General features: G+C 40.4%; 1 protein-coding gene across 1 annotated transcript in view; it reads left to right on the forward strand.

The window, feature by feature from the left end:
- The window catches only part of JAM3 (junctional adhesion molecule 3), a 75,855-nt gene that overhangs the window by 20,104 nt on the left and 33,930 nt on the right, over nucleotides 1-21,821 (forward strand). The gene's annotated exons all lie outside the window — the stretch shown is intronic.

A 21,821-nucleotide genomic window follows, 5' to 3' on the forward strand; every position in this document is an offset into this window, starting at 1 on the left:
TGTGGATAGGCAAAGAAGTGCCTCGTCTCTGCAATCCAGCAACCCAACACAGTGGTTTTTTCCCTTACAGACAAGATGGTGGTTTCCACTGCAAACTAGGGCTATACAACAAGCAAATCATGTTATTATCCCACTACAGATGAAGTATGGAGAAGGGTAAGCCATGGGGCGCATATTGAAGCCTGTAAACCCCGGCTCAATCCTCTTCCTCAAGGTTTCATTGGAAGTGGTTTTTAGAGATGTGAGCTGAAAGATGCTGCCCACACATAAGAACAGAAGCCCTCGAAGTTTCAACAGATTTTATTTCCTCTACATGTGGAAAATGTACTTGACTAGAAGAGCACAGGAAGTAAAACCCATCAGCTTACGAGAACCAAACACAAACATATCCTACTTGAAAAAGTTACCCAGAGTTAACAAGATTATGTGCTCTCTGGAGGGTGGTTATTTCAAAGGTGTGTTAACATAGATGCATTGAAATAATAGACAGGGCTTGCTTAAGGCAAAGGTAAATCCTTTACTAAAAAGTTATATGACATCAAAATTACAACTAAACAACCATTGGAATTGAGCTGAGAGGAAGTCCTACAACTACAGAATTAAAGAAGAAAATATTGTGACTGGTGTCAACAAATCTATCAACAATTGAATCTAAAAAAAATAAACAAGCAGAATGGCAACAGAACCATAGAAACAGAGAACATTTTGATGGTTGGCAGATGGGAGGGGTTTGGAAGGGCTTGGGTGAAGAGGTGAAGGGATTAAGAAGGACAAACAGGTAGTTACAGAACAGTCATGGGGATGTATGGACAGCACAGGGAATAGAATAGCCAAAGAACATACATACAGGCCCCGTGGAGATGGACAATGGTGTGGGGATTGCCTGCAGGAGTGGGCAGGAGGCCCTGGGTGAAGGAGGACAAAGAGGGAGAATTTTAGACAGCTGTAATAACATCAACAATAAAATACAATTTTAAATAAAGTTACCCGACTGAACTCACACTGAGGAATAGTTAGTTGTAATTTGCAAACAGTGTGTGGGCTATTAGCCACACAATAATAGAACAAAGAATTTGTTCTGGCTTCAGTGAAATCCAAATCTCATATCCAATGTCAAGAAACCATTTTTAGGCCTGTGTTTTCATTGCTGTTACTTAAATGAAAGGAGCGAGAGTGTTCTGGAGAAAAAGACACAGAGAAGAGGCCTGCTATACACGGACACCAGAGATAGATGGAAGAGGAATTTCTGCAATAATTTTGTCTCAGTGTTTCATTCTGTTTTTCATATAGATTAGATGCACACCTCCTGGTGCTCTACTAACATGGTGACATGGTGTGAAAATTACAGAACTAAGCATCTCTAAAATTGCATACATACGTTGTTTACCATTTAAATCAAGGTCTTCGCTCTCTGACTTACCTGCTGAGTAATTTAAAATAGAAATGTGTAGCAAATACGACTGGTATTTGACTAACAGTTATCATCCAAAAAATAGTGTGACAGAAAAATCAGGATTACTAATGAGAGAATTAATGAAAAATTCGGAGAATACTATTCTTTACCTCTCCTGAACTCTGTTTGCAGTTAGCATCCATCTCAGCAAACACTCATTTCTGAAGGTGTTCTCCCCACAGGGACCCTGGGCTCCAGAGCAGGTTTCTCCATCTGAGGTGAAAAAATGGTCTTCTGGGCATTTGTAAACCCCAAACAGAAGTATATAAAATGTTTCGTATGTGTACATGAAAGTACATTTTTGGGGAAAAGTGTTCATACTTTTCATCACTTCCTGTACCTGGTACATTAAAAACACTTAAATATTTGTTCCTACTGAATGCCTGCCCTAGAGATTCACAGCAAGGCTCTGAATCCATCCCATATCACCAGTAGACTTCAAAGCCAAACCAAATAAGGTTAGAGTGAAAACTTCCTACCTGATACTAAGAAATCAGATCAAATTAAGAATACCAACCAAACAGCTATTTATTTTTTTTCATAGTAAACAAACACAGAAACTCTTAAACACTAGACCTAGTAAGTACAGTTTAGCAAATAAAAAACAAAACAACAAGCCCTGGCTGGCGTAGCTCAGTGGATTGAGCGCGGAGAAACCTGAGGCTCTGAAAGATTAATTTTCCCAACCTCTTAGAGTGGAAGAGAGTTTCAAACCAAGTTTCCCTGGCTCTAAAACACTTCTAAACATTCAGAGTGGGAAAAGATTTCTGTAAACTAGGTTTCCCAAACCTTCAAATGTGCTATTAATTAACAAGTAAACTAATTCAGATAGTCAAAAATTCTCTTATATGTCCATGAAAACAATTCTATAGATCTGAAACTCACACAGCTGGAGTGAGTTCTCACATAAGAGGAATGAACTGTGGATGTTTTGATGAGAATGTGAGAGAGGTGGTATTTCAATTACTTTGAGGTGATTTGAATTAAAACCAACATTACTTCACCAAGGCCCAAAAATGAATCACACGCAAAGCTGGGAGAGGAATTGGAATGCCTGCATCGATGATGCTGTGCTCCTTTCTTCAGCCTGAAATGTACTGGAAAGGCTGCAACAGTGCCTTCCTCAGATACAGTAGTTGGCTCCTCCTCACAGCACGTGTTCTGAGCTTGTCGAAATGGGGATCTCAGATTCAGATTTCATCTGGAAAGCTCAAGATTACCTTTATATTTTGCCTCTGAATGTCTTCATCTACATTAATTAGTAGGAGAGTAACCAGCTGCTGTTTCAGGTGCCTGTCTAGTGTAGAAAAGTTGTTAATTCTCAAAATTTCAGGTGCTGTATCTTGAAGCATAGACGATTGCTTCTCAGATAGCCATTCCAAGACAGATGTTATGTTTGTACAATTGGGATGGATGTTAAAATCATGTAACCCAGCCCCAGCTGGTGTGGCTCAGTGGATTGAGTGGGCCTTCGGACCAAAGGGCCGCCAGTTCGATTCCCAGTCAGGGCACATACCTGGTTGCAGGCCAGGTCCCCAGCAGTGGGGCAACTACACATTGATGTTTCTCTCCCTTTTTCTCCCTCCTTTCCCCTCTCTAAAAATAAATGAATTAATTAAAAAAAATCATGTAACCCATCCTGAAAGCAGTGATGTTTACTAAGAGTTATACAACCCTTCCCCTCAAGCCTGTCAGGACCTTTGTGGGGGTACGTGTGCTCTATGAAAATGTAGCCAATATTTTAATTTGATTTTATATTTGTAAAATGCAAACAAAAGCATAACCTTCATAAAATGAACATATAAAGAAAGATGTGTGATGTAAATGTTAAAGAGAATATTAAAAGAGACAAGGGAAAGCAGTTACCTACAAAAAAGCTCTCATAAGACTGTCATCAGATTTCTTAACAGAAAGGACTGGCACAAAATTTTCAAAGTGATGAAAAGCAGTACCAACAACCAAGACTACTCTATGCAGCAAAGGCTGCCACTTAAAATCAAAGGAGAAATAAAGAGCTTCCCAGACAAGAGAAGGATGTAAAGAAGTTCATCACCACAAAACCAGTATTACAAGAAATGTCAAAGAGTGTTTAAGAAAAGAAAGAACATAAATATGAGTAATAAAATGGCAATAACTCTACACCTGTTAATAATCACTTTAAATGTAAATGGATCAAATGATCCAATCAAAAGACAAAGGGTGACTGAATGGATGCCAAAATAAGACCCTTCAATAAGCTGTCTACAAGAGACCAGCTTCAGATAGAAAGGCACACACAGACTGAAAGTAAAGGGATGGGAAAAGATATTTCATGCAAACATCAACAACAAAAAAGATGGGTAGCAATACTTATATCAGACAAAATAGACTTTAAAAGAGAGGCTATAATGCGAGACAAAGAAGGATGTTTCAGAATGGCAAAGGGATCAATCCAACAGGAGATATAACCCTTGATAACATTCATGCACCCAACATAGGAGCACCTAAACATAGAGATCAAATACTGATGGACATCAAGGGAGAGATCAACAGTAGTGGTCATAGTAGGGGATTTAACACCCCATTGAGATCAGTGGGTAGACCTTCCTGACAGAAGATCCATAGGGAAACAGCAGCCTTAAAGGGCACATTAAACCACATTGATTTAATTGACATCTTTACAGCACTTCACCCCAAAGCAGCAGAGTATACATTCCTTTCAAGTGCACAAGGAACATGACCACATGTTAGGAAACTAAACAGTCTCAATAAATTGAAGACTGAAATCATATCAAGCATCTTCTCCAACCACAATGGTATGAAACTAGAAATTAATTACAAGGAAATAAACCCTGAAAACCCAGAAACACATGGAGGCTAAATGACATGGTAAACTATGGATTAACAGTGAGATCTAAGAAGAAATCAAAAGATACCTTGAGACAAATGGGAATGAAACACAGCAACACAAAATCAGTGGGACGTAAAGAAAGCAGATCTAAGAAGGAAATTTATAGGATTGCAGACCTACTTCAAGAAAATAGAAAAAGCTCAAATGAACAGTCTAACCCAGGGGTGTCAGATTCACTCTCACCAGGGGCCACATCAGCCTCGCGGTTGCCTTCAAAGGGCTGCGTGTAATTTCAACTCCTTAACAGTTAAGGAGTAGTTACATTTATACAGTCCTAAAATTATTTAGGTGTAAGGTCACCTTACGCCTAAAGGACTGAAAAACGAACAACAAACAAAGCCCCAAGTGAGTAGAAGGAAGGAAATAATAAAGATCAGAGCAGAAATAAATGAAATAGAGTCTGAGAAAACAATACAAAAGATCAAGGGAACCAAGAGCTGGTTCTTTGAAAAGATGAACAAGATTGATAAACTTTATCCAGACTCGTCAAGAAAAAAGGAGAGAGGACTCAAATAAAGAAAATCAGAAATTCAAAGTAACAACTGACACCACAGAAACCCAATGTATTATAAGAAAATACTGTGAACAACTTTATGCTAACCTATTGGACAATCTGGAAAAAAATGGATAAATTCCTAGAACTATACAATCTTCTAATACTGAATCAAGATAATTCAAACTCTGAACAGATGCATTATAACCAAAGAAACTGAAGCAATTAAAAAAAAACTAACAAAGATATATGTTTGGACCAGAAGTCTTCAAAGGTGAATTTTACTAAACATTCAAAGAGAAATTAACACCTATTATTCTCAAACTCTTCCAAAAAATTCAAAAGGGAAAAAGGCCCCCAAGCTCATTTTGCAAGACGAGCATTAATCTGATTCTAAAACCAGACAAAGACATTACAAATATATACATATGCCAATATCCCTGAGGAATGTAGGTGTAAAACTCTCAACAATATTAGCAACCAAATTCAGCAGTACATCAAAAGGATCGATCATACACCATGATCAAGTGGGACTTACTCCTGGGACACAGGCTTGGTTCATTATGTGCAAATCAATGAATGTGATATACATCACATGAACAAAATGAAAAATAAAAATTATGTGGTCATACTAATAGATAAGAAAAAAGAATTTGACAAAAATCCAGCACCCATTTATGATGAAAACTCTCAGCAAAGTGGGAGGGAACATACCTCAACATAATAAGGGCCATATATGACAAACCTACAGCTAACATCATACTGAAAGAAACCCAAAACACTAATTCAAAAAGATATATGTATCTCTGTGTTCATTGCAGCATTATTTACACTAGTCAATATAACAAAGCAGCCCAAGTGTCTGTTGATAGACAGGTGGCTAAGGAAAATGTGGTACCTATGTACAATGGGATATTACTGGTCTGTGAGAAAAATAAAACCAGGTGTGCCTGTATTGGAAACTAGTCAGTAGAGGACACAGTCCTCTAGTTTGGATAGTAGAGGACACAGCACTGGAGTACAATGCCCATTTATTAAATGAAGTCAGTGTTTTACGTTGGGGTTATTCTGAACCTTCTCGTATTGGCTTATATGTACTCGTATATTTCCCAGTTAATGGTTTTTAATAAACCAAAATCTGAACACATAGTAGCACTAAGTTAATTTTGTTGGGTTGTTATGTATATGATATTTCAGTTTATCATCATATCCTGGGTTTTCAATACTTAGAAATTCATGTTTGGCTGCTGAATAGGAAGGGGAAGATATAAAGAAGGAAAACCAGATAAGAAAAAGCAAATTGGGTAATAATTGCATAAAATTAGCCATCAGAAAAGAAGCTCATTGTCAGGCAAGAAGTCTTTGAACCAGTAATAAACATTTTACTTTAAATCAGGGTAGGTTTTTAATAACCAATGTCACCCCAATAAATTCAATTTAAAAAGTATGAAAAAAAGAAAAGTCACATTTTTGTGCAACTGAATTTATGATTTGTGGAAATCGGTTTCTAAACCTATGAATAAAAAGTAGTTTCTTGTTAAAAACCTTCCGCTTCCCCAAATCAGGGCGATTCATTTGAACATCCGCATTCCGGAGAGCTCTCAGGCTCTTCTGAGGACATCCCTCCCTGGGTTTCACTGTCGTCTCATAAGCAGAATCTTTTCTCTGACAGCTGCGAAACAAAGCCTTACATCTTTTGAAAACTCTCGATCACTGCAGTGTGGAAAACGTCAAATGCTGAGCTTCAAAGGTGCTGTTTTGAAAAAAAATCTATTGAAGTCTTTGTACCTGGATATAATTGGATTGTTACATAATATTATTCTGAACATGTACAAATTAAAAATATGAAAGAGCTCGAAGACCTCAAGTCAGGGGTTTGCAGACTAAGACAAACTGTAGAAACAGTCATTAGACATTTAGTATAATTGTTTGCCATGGTTAAGTTAACTTGCTGTTTTTCCATTTCTCCTTCTAAGTACATATAAAGTAACTTAAGCAAAAGTACTGCTCGGCTAAGGTTCATATAGGTTTCATTTCTTTTTTCACTGTGCATCAGTATTCCAAGTGGCATTTTCTTCTAGAAAGGTGGTGGAACTAACAGCTAGAGACTGTGAGTTGGCCTAGTACTGAAAGGAAGTAAGAGTAATTCTTTGAGTTTTAGCTTGGGTAGTAGAGTAAAGGGGCAAAAAGGAGTTTTAACTTAGGGTTTATGGCAGACTAGGTCTGGGGTTAGTGTATACCCTGCACTTAAAAGTGTGGATTGAGCTTCCAGTCAAGATGTTGGAGTAGATATATGCTTGCTTGTCTCCTCTTACAGCCACATCAGAATTACATGTAAACTATAGGACAACCATTGAGAACTTCCTCAAGTCTAGCTGTTATGTGATTAAAAATATTCAGAAGCCACGTTAAGATAAGTAGGAGGGGCAGAAATTCTAAATGGTTGGGTGGGTCCCATGTTCACATCTGGCAGTTAAAAATCAGGAGGGATATCTCAGCTGTGGAGGTCCCCCCTTAGGAGGTAAGGGTCCAAACCCTCCACTGGGCTCCCTCCACCAGGTTTCCAGTGCTGGGAAGAGAAGTCCCTGTAACTTCTGGCTGTGAAAACTAGTGGGGATGGTGGCTGAGTGAGACTCAGGGCTTCTGGAGTCCCAGGCATTTCTTCTAATGAGTCCAAGCATGGACTTACTGGCTTATGGACTCACTCAGCCTGAGCTCCAGCACTGGGGTAGCAGCTGTGCCAGGGACATGTGTGAGGCATGAGGGGGGACTGAATTATCTGTCTTTAGGGGGAGAACCTGAAGAGAAACTTTCTGCAGACAGAAGTGCAGGCAAAAGCCATTATTACTTTGTTGAGTCCCCTACATCAAACTACAGGTGCAGACAGGCATCCTATGTGACCGTCCATCAACCTAACACCATTTGCCCCAGCCTGGTGATTCCTTGAGACCCTGCCCCTCTCAACTTTGGGACCCACACAAACCACTTCCAGTGACTTTTCCATGCAAATGGCCTGTGTTGGTACAGCTTTGGAATTTCCTAAAATTTTTTAGAAGTTCACAAATCTCAAACGAACAGCATCTGGCATCAGGGTGCCATATACTTCTTGCAAAGCAGCCCCAAACCAGGCACTAGCAGCAGCATAGCCTCTCCCAGGCACCTCCAAGCCCAACACAAGTGGTAGCCATTTGCAGATTGTTTTATAGTTCATTCCCAGTGGCTCCAGGCAGGGCAAAGGCAGCAGCAGAGTCTGCACCAGAGTGCCTCAGAACAAACACACTGGGTGGCCAGCTTCAGACCACACCAGGGCACCACCACCACCTCTACCTACGACACACCCAAATGGCATTCTTGCTGGTACCAGGGTCTCACTTAAACACATCCAGCTCCCTAGGGTCAGCCCCTGTACAGCAACTCCTCCATGTAGTTATGGCCAGTCCTCACAACCAGTCAGCCTAAAGGTCAGTCCATCTCATTGATAATGTCAACAGCCATCAAGGCTCAACTACAACAGGAAGGGACACACAAACTACACAAGCGGCACACCTGGAACACTTGGCTCAGGTGACCAGACAGACTGCCACTGGGCCCTGTAGAACACCTAGTTCATAAGACCACTCTACCAAGACTTAGAGGTGTTGGAAATCTACCTAACACATATAAACAAACACAGGGAGGCAGCCAAAATGAGCAAATAAGAAACATGTCACAAATGAAAAAACAGGACAAAACTCCAATAAAATGGAGACAAGTAATCTATCAGGTGCAGAGTTCAAAAACACTGGTTATAAGGATGCTCAGTGAACTTAGAAGAAAAATAGACGATCTCAGTGAGAACTCAAAGAGATAGTAAGCATAAAAAAGGACATGGAAAACATAACCTGTCAGAAATGAAGAACACAATATCTGAAATGAAGAATACACTAGAAGAAATCAGCAGATTAGATGAAGTAGAGGAATGAGCAGTGATTTGGAAGACAAGGTAGCAGAAAACATCCAATCAGAAGAGCAAAAAGGAAAAAAAATAGTAAAAGGATAGTTTAAGGGATCTTTGGGACATTAAGTGTACTAGCATCTGTATCATAAGGGTACCAGAAAGAGAAGAGAGTGAGAAATTGAGAACCTGTTTGAACAACTAATGATGGGAAACTTCCTTAACCTGGAGAGGGAAATAGACACAGAAGTCCAGGAAGTGCAGATTCCTAAATAAGATGAACCCAGAGGCCAACAAGACACATTGTAACTAAAATGCCAAAGATTGAAGACAAAAAGAGGATCTTAGGAGCAGCAAGATAAAAGCAGCTAGTGACCTACAAGGGAGCTCCCATAAGATTGTCATTTGATTTCTCAACAGAAACTTTGCAGGCTAGAAGGAATTGACATGAAATACCCAGAATTTTGAAAAGCAAGGACCTAAAATCAAGACTACTCTCCCCAGCAAGGCTATCATTTAAAATTGATGGAGAGATAAAGAGCCTTCCAGGAAGAAAAAGCTAAAGGAATTTATCACCACAAATCCAGTATTGTAAGAAATATTAAATGGATTTCCTTAAGAAGAAAATAAAAGATGAAAAAATCGAATAAAATGGCAGTAACTACATATCTACCAACAATTACTTTAAATGTAAATAGACTAAATGCTACAATCAAAAGACATGGGGTAGCTGAATGGTAAGAAAACCAGACCCATATATAGACTGCCTGCAAGAGACAGACCTACAACAGATCAAAGATACGCACGCTGAGAGTAAAGGGATAGAATAAGATATTTAATGAAAATGGAAATGTAAGGGGAAAAAGCAGGCTAGCAATACTTTACTACAAAAAATAGACTGTAAAACAAAGAAGGACCCAGCAATTCTACTTCTCACTATTTATCTGAAGAAACCCAACACACTAACTTGAAAATACATAGGCATCTCTGTGTTCATTGCAACATTATTTACAATCACCAAGATATGGAAGCAGCCCAAGTGTCCATCAATAGATGAGTGGATAAAACAGCTGTGGTACATTTACACAATGGAATACTTCTTGGCCATAAAAAGGAAGAAAACTACCTTTTGCAACAGCATGGATGGACCTGAAGAATGAACATTATGCCAAGTGAACAGAACATTTCGATGGTTGTCAGAGAGGGGAGGGTTTTGGGGAGATGGGTAAAAGGGGCAAGGGATTAAGAAGTACAAAATAGTAGTTATAAAAAGAGTCACAAGGGTGTAAAGTACAGCACAGGGAATATAGTCAATAATATTGTAATTACTGTGTGTAGTTGCAGATGGGCACTACGCTTACCTGATTGACTGCTTTATAAGTTATTAAATTTCTTATTGTGTTTTACATTTGAAAATAATATTGTATGTCACCTGTAATCGAAAATTTTAAAAGTTATTTTAAAAACGTGTTTAATGATAGTAAGGTTGCATAAGGCAAGGGGAAAGGAGCTGCCACCATGGTGTGCTTGCAGACACGGGTTTTTTTAACAGTAAGAATAATTTATTGATAGTGTAAATGTGGGAAGTTTAAAAAGTATACAAAAGAAAAGAATTATTCATAATTATATCAGAACAAGGTTACATTGGAAAAGTTTAGCATTGCAAATAAAACTTAACATTTTCATATATTTACTTCCCATTTTTCTTTACATTTTTAGAAATAATTGAGTTCATATTCTCAGTATCCTTTTGTATTGTGCTTTTTTTCATTGTTGCTTACAGTGTTTTAGGGGCTTCCCCTTGCTCGTCTCTGGTCTTGTCTCTCATCCGTCGCCTGTTTGTTCGTTGTGGTTCCGGGTCTTTGGCGTCCTTTCGTGTTTTTCGCGCATGCTCAGAGACGTTACATGGTCTTCTCGGTGTGTGTCGTTCGCTCTTTTCCACTGTTTCTGCAGGGTTGAACCTACTTACTCATCAGGTTCAACCCTAAGTAGCTCTTCCTTAGAAAAGCTTCTCCTGATTTCTTAGATTTGTACCTCCTGTTATATGCTTCATAGCTCCTATCATTTTTTTTGTGCTGTTTATTACAACTGCATTAATTATAGGTGTAGACTTAGGGTGCTGTTTATGTATACATGGTTGGAATGCTTTTCCAGCGTGAGGTGCTTGAGAGGAGTTATTGTTTGCTGTAGCTCTAGCACCCAGTACAGTGCCTGGCAGGTGCTTGTTAACATGCAGTATATGTTGAAAAATGAGTGAAGACATGAATGAATGAACAGGTATTGTAGGCAGCAGCCTCTTTCCTTCATACACAATTCATTTGTTAAAATACATGCTTCGTATTGAATGTTTGAACGCCTCATAATGGATATTTTTCCAAGGAGCTAATAAATTTATTAAAATTCCTAAGAATTCTTTCCAGAGGCACTGCTGTTCTTGACCAAGGCAATGGGTTCAGGGTCTGCCTTATCAGACATGGGGGGGTGGGGAAGGCACTGCCAAGGCTGGTGCTCACCTGTTGCTCCATACTGCTTTGCATATAGGTAAATAGAGCCAGGAACCTCCTCCACAGGCTCACTACTCCTTCCCCTGATTCTTATAGTCTATGTTCCAAGGTCAGGCAACCCGCCATGTTGGAACTTCTGCCCTTCAGGATGCTCTTGGTAGCATCCTGAGGGGCAGGAGCACGGAACGTGTTTCTTTTTCTTGCCATAGCAGCAGAACCTGAGCGAAATGTCAATAAGCTGTACCTACCCCCAAATCATGATCATCCAGGTGGGGTTCTTGACCTGGGACTCCCTGCATCCAAATGCCTAAGATAACAGAAGGGCAGAAGATGAAGTTCAGGCCCTGAACATGGAAGGATTGACTTCACTGAATCACTGAATTAGGGGAAGAAGAAGGGGCATCATCACTGCTGAAATATTTTCCAGCAGACACCGCCCCAAGCAGTGGCAGCATCGGGTGGCACTGCCATGTTTTAACCTAAGTAGTCATTAGGAAATGTGGTGGAGGGCCTTGCCCCTGAAGGTATGGTTTAGGGACGAGCAACTCATGAAGATGGGCGGTCTCTGGCTCAGCTCCAGAGACATGACTCAGAATCTTCACCAGGTGCCGTGATTAGCGCACACATGAGCATTTGAGGTGCACTGGTTAAGTTGCTATAGAGTGTGTGGAGTGAGTGGTCGCAAGTTTTATTTAATTTGCCTGATTGTGTATTAGCACAAAACTTGTAAAAGTCTTATACCAGAGGAGGAAAACAGTAGTTTTCCTTATTTTGTGTATACAGAGATATTTAGAAGATATTCCAAATAGGTTCATTTTGTCATTAGATTTGGGTTATTTTGTTACAAAACCAAATTTTAGCAAGTGGGAGAACAAGGTTGGTTTATTTTCTTTTTCCCTTGAACTTCTTGCCTGTCACATTTGTTCAACATAAATCTGTAATTTAACATGTAGCAAATGAGTCATCTTTCCTTTGCTGGACTTAATAAGACCATTAACATTGTCTGGCCTTTAGAAGCCGTTTATATGTAGGCTGCTGTCACTGGACTGAGCTCTGAATCTAGTATAACTAGGCAAGGGCCTTGCATTCTCTGATGTTGGTGTGTTCAGTTCCATTTAGAACTTCTGTGTCTGCAGAATAAATAGTACAGTGGCTTTGCATGTGGAGACAAACACCAAGGCAAGTGCTTTTACCCTTTGTTCTCCAGCACACTTCAGTCAGAGACTGCATTGTTTGGGAATTTCCTCTATTTTAAGGTTCTTCTCAAATCCAGGGACTAGATGTTTGGGTAGGCATTTACTTGGACTAACCACCTGCTCTTCCTCTTCAGGACCAGTAGTCTCTTCGAAGCCTCAGTTCTGTTTTCCAGAGGCTGGCTCTGCATTTTCCCGCCCCTCGTCCTTCAGCAAAGGCTGGGTGTTTGCGTATTTCCTGCTGCCCTCTGCTTTGACCTACTGTCCTCGGGTGCTGGGTGCTAGGTTATCAGCAGCAAACACATTTGCTTTCTTTCCTCTGGTAGATGCTGTGGCCAGAGGTCTTCTCTGCCTGTGCTGTCACAGGCCATACTCCTCAGTTTGAGGTTTCTCAGAGCTCACCAAAGATAGCCTGTTTCATCTGGTTTATTGTCATTAAACATTTGCTGTGTGCTCACACTCAACACTGTCAGAACTCTTTGGGGATGACTGGGAGAGCATGTCTGTGAGTCTCGGGCCTGAGGGAGAGGGCTGGAACAGAGCATGGCCCTTGACTCGTCCCTTTGGAGTGTGTGGTGTGGAAGAGCATTCTTCACAGTCCAGCATGTCCTCTGCTGCCCAGGCAGAGCTGGCTGGGGTGAGCGGAGACACTGTAAGAGGAGAGTTGATGTTCCACATTTCACAACACTTTTGCATAGTGGGTTGAGTCTTAGCTGGTCCCGTTGATCTGTACATCATGCACACATGGCGACAGGTGCATCGGTGACACCTGCGTTTTGTCTTTGCAGAAGTCTCAACAAGTACCTCTGGAGTCTTCGGATGAAGCTCTTTGGAACATTATTGACAAACTGACCGTCTTCTGCAGAGGTGTCTCTTTTTACATCTGATTAGTCTGGCGTTGAGGAGTGGGCCGAGTTCTGGTCGTGTTGTCAACTCTAGACTTTTTTCCTACTAGTGGAGAAAGAAGGCATTATAGGGAATGGAAAAATTCAAACTGCAAAGAATTAAAAACAGGTTAAGACTTTATTTTACTTTAAATAACATTTGCCCTATTTCTGACCAGATAATGTTTACCGCTGGTTAATTTCTCTTGACTTTTTTTTTTTGTATTACAAGATGCCACTTTATAAATCCCCCAAATCACAGAAAATAGTTTTAAGGAGTCATTTTCAGTCTTTTTTTAATTAAAAATCTATTCTTAATTTTCTTTTTTTTTAAGATGTTATTTATTTATTTTTAGAGAGGAGGAAGCGAAGGAGAGAGGGAGAGAAACATCAGTATGTAGTTGCCTCTTGTGCACCCCCAGCTGGGGACCTGGCCTACAACCCAGGCATGTGCTCTGACTAGGAATTGAACTAGCGACCATTTGGTTCATAGGCTCATGTTCAATCCACTGAGGCACACTAGCCAGGGTTATTCTTAATTTTCTTATTCCATTTATCTACTTCTCTCGGCACCGTATCTACTTCTCACAGTCCTCAGAAGGGGATTTGAGGGTATACATATCACGAGTCTGTTAGATCCTTCTGTCTCTCTCTGGTGGTAGTGGTGGAAGATGAGACAATATAGTCATTTTGGATATAACGTAACCGATTAGAAACTTATCAAACCTACACATCTGGCTAGAAGAGTACTTTGAGGTCCATCCCCCCGATGGCACTTTTTAGTTTGTTTCTCTGGCTCTTCAATGAAATGATCCCATTTTTTCCTGATTCAGATAAGTTTCTGTGACTCCGTTCTGCAGGGTGCTTGTGGTTTCTGCAGAAGGATTGCTTTCCTCAGGACGCCCCGCAGAGCCTGTCAGCCTGTCTTGCCGAGGAGGAGGTGTGATGTGGGAGAATCAGGAGTGCTTTTCTCATCTTCTGATTGAGGCACAGATGGTGGGGAGAATCCCTCAAGGAGCTGAAAATCCAGTGAACGGTAGTGGAACTACTTCAGGACCACTTTAGAGTTCCCACTCTTGTGTTTAGGGGCCAGAGTCCTGTTTCCCAACAGAGGGTGAGCTGCTCAGTTGGAGCCTTGGTTTGTACACCACCAAAACTCCAGCACCCAAATGATGATGATGATACTAATATAATAACGGCTGACACTGAGTGCCTTCTGTGTGTCAGGTACCATATGAAGCACTTTCAATATGCTATCATACTTAATTTGTATAATCTTAAGAGGGAAGTATTGTAATTACCTCATTTTATGGATGAGAAATCAGGTTGAGTAAAGACTCTAGTTGCGAAAACCTGGTATGCAGAGGAGATGGAATTCAAGCATAGGCATTCTGGAGTAGGAATTCTTATCCCACAATATTGTGCTACTTCTTTACCAAACACTCAATTTCTAAAGGAATATTTGCTGAGCAAAAGAATGAGTATCTGAACTAAAAGTAATTTTCTGAAACCCCACAGTGACGTTTTATGTCCTTAGAATAAATTCTTTATTCTTCATGTCAGCGGTCATCCAGGATGCATGGTGCGGGCTTGGCATGACTCATAATTCGAGGCGAGACATTGCCCCAGTAATAAATACCCAACATGGGGTACCAGTGTACACAACATAACTGTTTCTCCTCTTTCTGTAGCCTTTTCCAGACAAAACAATCGGGAGCAGTTTTGCAGGGAGACTTGACTTACGAACTGAACATATATTGCTTACCATCGTGACAAGTTAATGCGACATTATTTATACAATGGTGCTGTCATGCTGTCATTCAAGTACAAATTAAATGTAGATTTTTATCCGGGTTTTGTGTATAGTAAGTGATGTGTGCTGGGAACCACACAGTATTTTCCAGGGGGACAGCACTTCACTGGAAGCACAAAACATTTGATTTACTGAAAATAATACCAGAGTGTTTGCTCAAAGGAGGGTAGCAAAGAAGTGACTTGGGTAAGGATTCCTCTCCCTGGGGGAGAAACTTTGGCCTGTGAGTCAGGAAATCTACACTTTCATCTGTTCTTCATTTTAAATTTCTGTGGAGTTGGCTAAGGCATTCCTGCTGTTAACACTTTAGTGTGTATTCCAAACTGCACAAGAACACATAGCAACCTCCTTTGTACCTTCCTGACACACTGTTGTTTGAGTGGAATTTTCAGTCTTCCACCTTTTATCTTCTTAAAAAGCTAAGCTAATCATATTACTCCTCATTTTTTCATTTCTTCCAATTTCTATTGAGTGCTTACTGTGGAATTGTTACAAGTCCTTCATATACAGTAACTCTTTAATTACCTCAATTACATTATGAGGTGGGTAGTGGCATCCACATGTCACAGATGAGAAAACTGAGACACAGGAGGACTCAAAGTGACATAGGATGTGATGGGACTGTTATCACACCCAGACAGTCCGGGCTGGAACCCACACTGCTAATTAGTACTTTACTGCCTGGCAGTGGAATATTTTTTTTCTCAGAAATCATTGAACAAGACATTTACCAGCCACTACTATGCGTCAGTTACTGTGCTAGGACCTTGGGTTTAAATAGTCTCTCTCGCAGAGTGCTTCTGACTGGAGTGCCCGGGAAACCCTCCCAGGGTTTACCCAGGAGCACAGGCCACTCCAGCGCTGGCCCCTTACACAACAGGCGGCATATTAAACTTCCTTTGAGTCTAGTCTGGGGCTTTAGGCTTCAGATGCAACAAGGTTTTCGGCGGTCACCTTTCCCCTTCCGTGTGGGAAGATGTCCACAATGTAGGCGTCCTCTTACATAGAAGTTGTCAGGCAGGTCAGTGCAGCAGGGTGGGAGGAGCCCCTGTGTGGAGCCACGGCTGGGCCACCGCCCCTGTGCTCAGCAGCTGCGTGACGCTCTGTGAGTCTTTCTCCTCCTCTGTAATGGGGGTGATCGTCCCCACCTCACAGCACTGCGGGGCGGAGTAGGAGAGCCCAGTGCTTGAAAGGACCGTGGGGCTCGGCACATGGGAAGTACTCCTGGAGGTATGTGTGTATGTGAGGTGTGTGTGTATGTGTGTGTATGTGTGTATGTGAGGTGTGTATGTGTGTGTAGTCAGGTATTCTGTGTGAATATAATTTATGTAGGTACATACACACACGTATAGCATTCTTGTTTCAATTATGATTATAGTTTGACTAGAAACCTGCACTTCCATTTCTGATCTTGAGTTTACATTACAGCTCATTCTTTGTAGATTGTTTTTCTGTAATGCAAATGTTGCCACAGGAGTCCTGGTTGAGTGGCTCAGTTGGTTGGGCGTTGTCCTGCAAACTGAAAGGTCGCCAGTTCGATTCCCTGGGAGGGAATGTGCCTGGGTTGTGGGCTCTGTGCTCTGCCCCGTCAGGCACTTGCTTCTGCCAGTCAGTTGATGTTTCTCTCTCATGTCGATGTTTCTTTCCCTTCCCTCCCTTCTACTCTCTCCCTAAAAAAAAATGTTGCTATATGAGGTAGATAGTTTTCACATACAAGCTATTTTTCTAGTTTTAGAGAGCCTCTGTCTCCCTTGGTTCTAAAAATGCAATTACTGTGATTATGGAGGTTGTGGTAGGAAGGAGCGGTCAGATTTCAGCCCCTGAGTTGTTTGGATGCTGCGAGAATGCTGGGTTTCCATTGTAACTGTGAGAACTTTGGTTTGTGGCTTCCTACTCAGCTGTGGGTCTGCAGAACTTGAAAATGAAATCTGTCTGCAATGAGATGAGTTATCTGAGAAGACTATGGCGATTCCTATCTTACTTTTTATCTGGAATGGGAGTGACACTTCTCCCTAAGCTTTACTTTTCTTTTAACGTGTGATTTCAACCATTTCCCCACTTCCCCATTTTCCTCCTTCTTCCTTGGTACACTGTAGGATCTCATTTTAAAGTTGAAAAACAGGGCCAAGGCTTAATTCTGGGGTGTTTGGGGAAGACTATTCATAGTATGGGAAAAACTGAGTTCCTCCCTTTGTACTACTGTGGTTTTTCCCCAACACCCCCCCCCCCCCCCCCCCTTAGGATCGTGCATATAAGACGGGAAAGAAATTGCTAAAATTTTCATTGGTGTCTCTCTGCCTGAATGAAGCAGGGGATGTTTTGGGGTAGAGTGCGGCATGTAGCACAGGCAGAAGAGGGATATGATAAGAACAAAATCATCATCAAGAAACATGTGACTTTTGTATTTTTATGCCCTAAGCTTCTCAGAGAAGGAAAAGGTCGGACACCTGCATTTCTGTGCTGTTTTGGGAGTGAGGAATTCTGGTTTAGAGGGACTGTGTTCTTATTTGACAGATCACATTGTCAAAGGGCCATACATCAGAGGCCTGTTTTTCAATTTTGGACATTTTGGAGAATAAGTTATAATTGGCATATGATAAATGCACATATTTAAAGTATATAGTTTGGTAACTTTGGCATATATGTACGCTCGTTGAATTACCACCACAGTCAAAATACTGAACCCGCCCACCACTACCAAGAGTGTCTTGGTGTCTCCTTGCAGTCCTCCCCCTCGGCCCCCCCACCCACATCCCACCCGTCCTCCCTGTCTCCTGGCAGCCACTTCTCTGTTTCTGTCATCAGGCACCAGTTTGGGTTTCATCGAGTTTTATATAAATAGAGTCACACCATGTGTACCCTTTCTGTTGATATTCATCCATGTTGCAGCATGCTTCTTTACCATTTCTTTTTAAAAAATTGTATTTATTTTTAGAGGAGAGGGGAGGGAGAGAGGGAAACATCAATGTGTGGTTGTGTCTTGTGTGCTCCCTACTGGGGACCTGGCCCGCAACCCAGGTGTGTGCCCTAACCAGTGACCCCTTGGTTCGCAGGACAGCACTCAGTCCACTGAGCTACAGCAGCCACAGCACATCAGTAATTCTTTCCCTTTTATTGTAAATAGTAGCATTCCATTGTATGGAAATGCCACAGTTTGTCTGTCTGTTCACTGTTCATATGTATTTGGGTTGTTTCTGGTTTTTAGTTGTTATAATAAAGTTGCTGTGAGTATTGGGGGATTAGAAAGGGTGAATCAAATGATAGGTATGTTTAAATTTTTAAGAAATTACCAAACTGTTTTCCAAAGCAGTTGTACCATTTTACATTCCCACCTACAGTGGAAGAGAAATCCAGTTTTTGACCTACTCATCCACACTTGATCTGGTCAGTCGTTTTAATTTTAGCCATTCTAATAGGTGTGCAGTGGTATCTTATAATTTTAATTTGCATTTCAGTAGTGGTTAATGCTGTTGAGCATCTTTTCTTGTGTTTATTTGCCTCCCATAAGGTCTCCGTTGCAGTTACTCAGCTTCCATTTTAGGGTGAAAGCACCCATACGCAATACGTAAATGAATGGGCATGGGTGTGCGTTTCATCGACACTGTATTTACCAAAACAAACCACCAACAGCAGCGACCAGAACAACCCGGGAGCAGGATGTGCACAGCCTCCGGACTGTAGTTTGCTGACCCCTGATGTAGCTGATTACGTTGTCTGCACGTGAAGACGGGTTTACTTCTTTTCCAATCTGGATACTTAAAAAATTTTTTCTGCCCAATTGCACTGGCTAAAACCTCTGATACAATGTTGACTAGAAATGGTGAGAGTGGACACCCTCATCTTATTTCTGATCTTAGGGGGAAAGCATTTAGTTTTTCATCATTAATTATAATCTTAGCTGTAGGTGTGTGATAGATACTGTTTATCAAGATTAAGAAATTCCTTCAAGTCTTAATTTTGAGTTTAATTGAACCAGCTCTTAGTTTACTAATTTTTTTCCATTTTTTTTTCTGTTGTTTCTTTCAGGAAGTTTCTTTCTGTTCTCCAGTTTTTTAAATATCAGGAATGAATGTTAGATTTGGTCAAATGACTTTTATGACTTTATTGAGAATGTCATATAGTTTTTAGTTTGTTAGTATAATGAATTATGCTGATTGGTTTTTAAATGTTAAGCCAACCTTGCATTCCTGGGATGAACTTCAGTTGGTATTTTTAAAATATATTTTTGGATTTGATTTGCTAAGATTTTATTGGGAATTTTTACATCTATGTGTATGAGATATATTGGTCTTTAGTTTGTCATAAGAATTTTTTTGCTGGCCACATAAAATGAATGAGGTGGGAAATATTTCCTTATCTTTTCTAAAAGAGTTTGTTCAGAATTCGTAGTATTATTATTGTTATTTTAAATGTTTGGTAGAATCCACCAGTGAAACTGTCTGGACCGGGAGTTTTCTTTATGGGGAAGATTCTGTCTTCAATTAAAAAAATAAAGATACTCGGATTACTTCTTGTGTGAGCTTTGGCAGTTTGTGTCTTTTGAGGAATGAGCTTCAGTAGTCTGTGTCTTTCGAGGAATGTGCTCCCTCTGAGTTGTCGAGTTTGCACAGTAAACTCAGGCGTCATGTTGTCCCCTGTCCTGTGACTGTGCACACAGCTGCAGGGGTGTCACCTCCGACCTGGCTGTGCTAATGTGCATCTTCTCTCCATTTCCCTCATCAGTCCAGGTGGGGGTTGTTAATTTTACTGGTCCTCTCACAGAATCAGCTTTTGGTTTTATTAGTTCTCTATTTTTCTATATTCTGTCTCATGATTTCTGCTTTATTCTCTGTTATTTCCTATATTCTGCTTATTTCAGATATAACTTTCCCCTCTCTTTCCTATTTCATAATGTAGAAGCTGAGGCCATTCATCTGAGACCTTTTTCCTTTTCTAATGTAGGCCTTTAGGGCTATAAATTTCTTTCTTAATTACTGCTTTAGTACCTTACTGCAAATTCTGACCTGCCATGTTTTTATTTTTATTCTGTTCAAAATACTTTCTTATTTCCCTCTTGATTTCTTCTTTGCTCTGTGGGTTATTGAAAAGCATGTTATTTAGAGTCCAGATATTAGGGATTTTTCAGCTACCTTTCTGTTACTGATTTCTGTCATTGTGGTTAGAAAACAGACTTTGTACAATCTGAGTCTTTTACAACTTAATGTGATATGTTTTATGGCCCAGAATATGGTCTATTTTTCATGTACACTTGAAGAGAATGTGTCTATTCTATCTCTGGGTGAAGCATTCTATACTTATGATCTAAGTTACATTGATAGTGCTTTTAAAAATCTAGATCCTTACTGATTTTCTGTGTACTTGTTCTGTTAAGTATTGAGGGAAGTATATTGAAATCTGCAATAATAACTGGATTTCTGCAGCTTTATTATTAGGTGCATCAGTGTTTAGATTTGTTATAGACGATTTGTTTTTAATCCTCACTTGAGGATATGTTTATTGACTTCAGAGAGAGGAAGTGGTGGGGAGAGAGAGAAACATTGATATGAGATAGAAGCATCAATCGGTTGCCTCCTGTACACACCCAAATGAGGGGTTAAAGCCGCAACCTAGGCACGTGCCCTGACCTGGGATCGAGCCTGGAGCCTTTTGGTATACGGGACAGGGCTCCGACCAACTGAGCCACGTGGCCAGGGCTAGGTGACCTTTTTTATTCCTGGTAATATTTGCTCTGAAGTGTACTCTGATGTTAATATAGCCAACCTGCTTTTTTGACTAGTATTAGTGTAGTATATCCTTTTATTCCTAACCTATCTGTACCTTTACATTTAAACATGCTGTGCTTTAAAAAAAAAAACAACCTGATCTGACAATTTCTGCCTTTTACTTGGAATACCCAGACCATTATATTTAATGTGATTATTTATATAATTAGGTTTAAGTTTATTCTGTTGCTGTTTGTTACCTATTTGTCTCATCAATTTTGTTCCCCTTTTCCTGTTTCCTTTGTCTTCTTTCAGATTAGTATTTCTTCTTCTGTTTTATCCCCTCTGTTACTTTATTAGCCCTAAGTTGTTACCTTGAAACATTTAAAGGGTAGTTGTTAGGTGTTTTGCAGAATGCTCCTTAATCGGGGTTTGTCTGATGTTTGCTCACGGTTAGACGTGGGTTATGGATGTGGGGTGTGGGGTGGGTAACAGAACACCACAGAGGCGTGCTGCCCTGCTTGTCGTGTCCATCAGAGGGCCCTTAAGTCATCACGACATGTTACTGATAATGGTCCCTTGATCTCTCCTTTCAGGTAGTGTCTTCCAGGTTTCCCCACTATAACGTTACTGTTTTTCCCCTTTTGAACTCTTTTTGTTAGAATTCTAGCTTAGCATGAGAGGCATTAGACTTCACTCTCTGGAGGAGCAGTATCAATTTGTAGACATGCGACAAAACCACCACAATAACTAATAAATATTTTGGAGGATCAGATATTCTGAAGCTGTCCAAATATTCCGTTTCTCCCCAGGGGTGTCCAACCTTTTGGTGTCTCTGGGCCACACTGGAAGAAGAAGAGTTGTTTTGGGCCACATATTAAATACATAAACACTAACAAAAACTGATGAGCAAAAAAAAAAAAAGGTTTTAAATAGATACATGATTTTGTGTTGG

This window comes from Phyllostomus discolor, chromosome 13 (genome assembly GCF_004126475.2).
Source record: "Phyllostomus discolor isolate MPI-MPIP mPhyDis1 chromosome 13, mPhyDis1.pri.v3, whole genome shotgun sequence".
Classification (NCBI taxonomy): Eukaryota; Metazoa; Chordata; class Mammalia; order Chiroptera; family Phyllostomidae; genus Phyllostomus; species Phyllostomus discolor.